This window comes from Hyla sarda, chromosome 1 (assembly GCF_029499605.1).
Source record: "Hyla sarda isolate aHylSar1 chromosome 1, aHylSar1.hap1, whole genome shotgun sequence".
NCBI classification, from domain to species: domain Eukaryota; kingdom Metazoa; phylum Chordata; class Amphibia; order Anura; family Hylidae; genus Hyla; species Hyla sarda.
The window spans coordinates 289,208,671-289,214,835 of record NC_079189.1 but is presented as its reverse complement, the minus strand read 5'-3'; the positions used below and the strand labels follow the sequence as shown (position 1 = coordinate 289,214,835).

Genomic DNA, 6,165 nt, shown 5'->3' with positions numbered 1-6,165 from the left:
AAGCCCCCCCTCGGAGCATCCTTATCATCAGTTTATATGCAGTGCACGTTACAGTACAAATGACATTCTATTTTGTAGGTCAAAATGATGACAACACTATCCAATTTATGTCCTTTTTGCTTTTACTTTGCTGTTTTAGATGCTGTGATCAGCGCTGATCATGGCATCTAAGGGGGTAAATTGCTGATGTCCAGCATTATCAGTGAGACCCGGCTGCTGACTGCAGCCTTTACTCACAGGCCTGGAAGCAATCTCAGCTCCTGAGCTTACTTTAAAGTCCCTTAGCGGGCAGCTGCTGTATGGGGACCTAATTTACATTTTGTGCAATTTCATATGGATTTGTGTCCATGCATTGTACCTTGTGTGAATTCCCTGTCCATGGTCCTGAAGTCTAGGACTAAATCATTTGTTACCAGAGGCCATTCAAATGTGGCCTATACCTAGCGGTTCTTTTGCACTGACCAGGAGACAAGTTCCTCCTTACTGCTGTGTATGAACTGGAGAGTCAACCTCTCAAGTGGCTACAAAATGGTGCCCAGAGCAGCCATCTCTTTGTGTAGGCCGCTAAAGCTCTTCTAGGGAGGAGGCCTGGACTACTTTGACAGAATATGTGGCTTATATCTGTATAGATAGAATTGCTTTTTCAGCTTCTTTTTTCGGGAGGGGGGGAACCCAAGTAACGATTTGAGTGAAGAAATAAACAGGACAGGCCTAATTCCTTTGTGTGCATCTGGGTAATGGCAGCTCTGAAAGGATTCATAGCCATCTGGGAATAGAGGAATCAGCCGACAGCTTTGGCGCGTTCAATAGGAGCTAATGAAGGAGCGGGAGAAGGCCTGAGAGCCCTCGGCGCTCCGTGCACGTCAGCTTTACTAAACGTCAAGAACCCTACTAGCCCATATTGGCGCCAACCTCTAGTGAGTGACCATTGCCTCCAAGAGAGAGTAACCCGCTGTCCACCTCTCCGTACTGATACAAACCGCTCCCTCCAGCAATAATAAAGAAGGAACCATTCCAAGCCATGTCATGTTTTAGTATGCGTGTCCTTCTAGACTAGTGTGGGATGTGAGGAGTAGGGCCGGCACCAGGGCACATGCACACCCTCACACACCGCCCTCGCTCCGCTACCTCCATGCAGCATCCTCAGGAGTCACCGGGAGTGCTGCTCATCAGTGACAAATGACACCGTGTCCCTGAATGATTAATCACAGGCGGAGGAATGAAGGAAGGAGCGCTACATACAGCAGCATCCTGAGCACTGAGCACACAAGAAGGCTGCATGTACGTGCGGGAGCGCCTCCTGAGGGGAAGACCACAGACAAGACGCACAGCTGCCTGGACTGAGGAGGGGGAAACGGGAGCTCCGGCACTGCAGAGGACCGCGCCACTGCGAACAATGCTGTAAGGAGGAAGCCAGCGGGCACCACTGACGAGGTAAGAGGCTGCACCACTGCGCCCAGCAATATTACCACCATTATAGGATGGCACAGTGATGGCATCTCAGGAAAAATCCTGCAGCAAAGGAGTCAGCATTCTAATGAGGGAAGCGGAGGGAGGGTGGCATCTCTAGCAGAACTGGGTACAAAGCACCGTGCTTCATGGATTGGAGCTGAGCCTGCAGAACAGAAGAGACTGCTATCCATCTATCTAATATCTATCTACAGAATAATCTATCTATCCATCTATCTGATATCTATCTACAGAATCTATCTAGACCTGCCTGCTCTGTCTATCTATCCATCTATCTATCCATCTATCTAATATCTATCTACAGAATCTATCTAGACCTGCCTGCTCTGTCTATCTATCTATCTATCTATCTATCTATCTATCTCATATCTATCCATCTATCTATCTATCCATCTATCTCATATCTATCTATCTATCCATCTGTCTAATATCTATCTACAGAATCTATCCAGACCTTCCTACTCTATCTATCTATCTATCTATCTATCTAATCTATCTCCTACCTATCTATCTATATCTATCTCATATCTATCTATCTATCTAACTCCTATCTATCTCATATCTATCTATCTCATATCTATCTACAAATTCTATCTATAGACCTGCCTACTCTATATGTCTATCTATGTATCTATCTATCTATCTATCTATCTATATCATATATATCTATCTTATATCTTTCTATCTAATATCTATCTATCTATCTCATATATATCTATCTAATATCTATCTATCTCATATCTATATCCATCTCATATCTATCTATCTCATTTATATCTATCTTCTATCTATCTGTCTAATATCTATCTATCTCATATCTATATCCATCTCATATCTATCTATCTATCTAATATTTATCTATCTCATATCTATCTATCTATCTAATATCTATCTATCTCATATCTATATCTCTCATATCTATCTCATATCTATCTATTTAATATCTATCTATCTCATATCTATCTTCTATCTAATATCTATCTATCTATATCTCTCATATCTATCTATCTCATATCTATCTTCTATCTATCTATCTAATATCTATCTATCTATATCTCTCATATCTACCTCATATCTATATATCTATCTAATATATATATATATATATATATATATATATATATCTAGCTATCTATCTCTCATATCTATCTCATATCTATATCTCTCTCATATCTATCTCATATCTATCTATCTATCTCATATCTATCTCATATCTATCTATCTATCTATCTATGTATCTATCTATCTATCTATCTCATAGCTATCTATCTCATATCTATCTATCAACCTGCCTACCCTATCTATCTATACATCTATCTATCTAGCTATCTATCTCATATCTATCTATCTATCTATCTATCTATATAATATCTCTATCTATCTATCTATACATCTATCTATCTACCAACCTGCCAACCCTATCTATCTATACCCATCTGTCTTATAGCTATCCATGTACCTATCTATATAACAAATGTACATGATATTTACACAAATATCACACAATATATTACACACACCCATGCATCTTACACTAATATTGGCGATCCTTGTATCTTACTATAGACTAGTGATCCACGTATGTGCATTTATGTCCTATAATGTGTTACCACAAGGAATGACCAAGTGCTAACCTTGAACTAGCAGAAGTTTAGGGCACTGACCATGTGCACAGACCTTCATGAGAAGGGCACTCCACTCACACTGGGGCTGGATGACATTGTACACCCTCATGCTGTCTGCAATGCAACGTGAGACTAGGAGCAGAAGTATTCCCAACATAAGCCTATGCTTGGTGTGTATAGAGTAGGTCAGCAATATGGTACAGGTTCTCTGATTCAGCATATCACACCACTATCACCATTAGCATAAAATGCTGCCTCGGCTTATATATATATATATATATATATATATATATATATATATATATACAATGAAATATTGCAGCAAAATCTGTTAGTGCAATCCAAGCCCACAGAATGCATATATATTCAGTGTAATGTCTTTGCCATTATTCCAGAGGCATTTGCGGTTCTTTCCTTTGCTCATTATTATGTGGGAAGGCACTCAGCTTTTTGTCATCTAGCTATAGATTTCTGGATCAGTCGTGATTTTCTACTCCTACAGGTCAGGCGGATCTGACTTTTGCTGCAATGCAAGTCCCATTATTGAGGTATCCCCCCACACAACAGGAATGCGTCACATAGGAAGACCTGGATGACTCACATGACGAAACACAAATGCAACTCCATTAAGGCTCTGCTTTTCCTCCTGGTTTATTCAGCTACATTTTTGTAATCCCTGTTATAATGGTCATACTGTGTCTTCAAGGTTTACTGTATACAGTGAGATTGTGATACATTACCACTGGATAATCCTTCTTCCTATTAGAGACCATGGTTTTATTTATATATATATATATATATATATATATATATATATATATATATACACTGTATATATATATATATATATTTTTTTTTTGTAAAGATAAGACTAAAACAGATAAAATTCCTGTATATAAAGAGTGGGAGCTCTGCCTAAATGTAAGATACTAAACACAGTGCTATGAATGTGTTCAAAATACAGCAACAAAAAGAGAGACATCCAGACATGTAGTACACACACAGACAAAAATGTACAAGTAAATGGTATATGTAACTTTATTAATCGTATAATAATAGAAAATGAACAGACATATACGTTTAACCCCTTGGGGACGGAGCCCATTATGACGAGAGCATTTTTTTCAAATCTGACCTCTATCACTTTATGCAGTTTTTTCATGACATATTCTACTTTATGTTAGTGGTAAATTTTGTCGATACTTGCATCATTTCTTGGTGAAAAATTCCAAAATTTGATGAAAAAATTGAAAATGTAGCATTTTTCTAACTTTGAAGCTCTCTGCTTGTAAGGAAAATAGACATTCCAAATAAATTATGTATTGATTCACATATACAATATGTCTTCTTTATGTTTCCATCATAAAGTTGACATGTTTTTAGTTTTGGAAGACATCAGAGGGCTTCAAAGTTCAGCAGCAATTTTCTAATTTTTCACAACATTTTCAAAATTGGAATTTTTCAGTGACCAGTTCAGTTTTGAAGTGGATTTGAAGGGCCTTCATATTAGAAATACCCTACAAATGACCCCATTATAAAAACTGCACCCCTCCAAGTATTCAAAATTACATTCAGAAAGTTTGTTAACCCTTTAGGTGTTTCACAGGAATAGCAGCAAAGTGAAGGAGAAAATTCAAAATCTTTATTTTTTACACTCGCATGTTCTTATAAACCCAGTTTTTGAATTTTTACAAGGGGTAATAGGAGAAAAAGCATCCCCCCCCCCAAAAAAAAATGTAACCCTAATTTCTCTTGAGTAAGGAAATACCTCATATGTGTATGTCAAGTGTTCGGCGGGCGCAGTAGAGGGCTCAGAAGGGAAGGAGCAACAATGGGATTTTGGAGAGTGAGTTTTTCTGAAATGGTGTTTGAGGGGCATGTCACGTTTAGGAAGCCCCTATGTTGCCAGAAAAAACCACAAGGCATACTATTTTGGAAACTACACCCCTCAAAGCATGTAACAAGGGGTACAGTGAGCCTTAACACCCCACAGGTGTTTGACAACTTTTTTTTTGCTCACTGTACCCCTTATTACATTATGTGAGGGGTGTAGTTTCCAAAATGGGGTCACATGGTCCATTGTTCTGACACTATGGGGGCTTTGTAAACACACGTGGCCTTCAATTCCGGACAAGTTTTCTCTCCAAAATCCCAATAGCCCTCCTTCTCTTCTGAGCATTGCAGTGCACCCCCAGAGATCTTTACATCCACGTATGGGGTATATTCTTACTCAGAAGAAATTGGGTTACAAATGTTGGGGCTTTTTTCCTATTTTCCCTCGTGAAAATGAAAAATTTAGGGTAACACCAGCATTTTAGTGCAAAAAATTTTTGTTCTTCATTTTCCCCTCCAACTTTAAAGAAAATTCGTTAAACATCTGTAGGGTGTTAACGTTCCGTGTAGTTTCCAAACTGGGGTCACACATGAGTATTTTTTTTTTTTGCGTTTATGTCAGAACCGCTGTAAAATCAGCCACCCCTGTGCAAATCACCAATTTAGGCCTCAACTGTACATAGTGCGCTCTCACTCCTGAGCCTTGTTGTGCGCCCGCAGAGCATTTTACTTCCACATATGGGGTATTTCCGTACTCAGGAGAAATTGCGTTACAAATTTTGGGGGTCTTTTTTCCTTTTACCTCTTGTGAAAATAAAAAATATGGGGCAACACCAGCATGTTAGTGTAAACCTTTTTTTTTTTTACACTAACAGGCTGGTGTAGACCCCAACTTTTCCTTTTCATAAGGGGTAAAAGGAGAAAAAGCCCCCCAAAATTTTTAGTGCAATTGCTACCGAGTACGGAAATACCCCATATGTGGCCCTAAACTGTTTCCTTGAAATACGACAGGGCTCCAAAGTGAGAGAGCGCCATGCACATTTGAGGACTAAATTAGGGATTGCATAGGGGTGGACATAGGGGTATTCTATGCCAGTGATTCCAAACAGGGGACCTTCAGCTGTTGCTAAACTCCCAGCATGCCTGGACAGTCAGTGGCTGTCCGGAAATGCTGGGAGTTTTTGTTTTGCAACAGCTGGAGGCTCCATTTTGGAAACACTTTTTTTCATTTTTATTG

At 39.2% G+C, this 6,165-nt stretch overlaps 1 protein-coding gene across 1 annotated transcript in view; it reads left to right on the top strand.

Annotated features, from left to right (window-relative positions):
- Nucleotides 1-750: 750 nt before the first annotated feature.
- DIRAS1 (DIRAS family GTPase 1) overlaps nucleotides 751-6,165 on the top strand; it is a 44,186-nt gene continuing 38,771 nt past the window's right edge. Inside the window, exon 1 of the mRNA XM_056575075.1 lies at nucleotides 751-1,434. The gene's annotated coding sequence lies outside the window, so the exon portion shown is untranslated. The remainder of the gene's footprint in view (nucleotides 1,435-6,165) is intronic.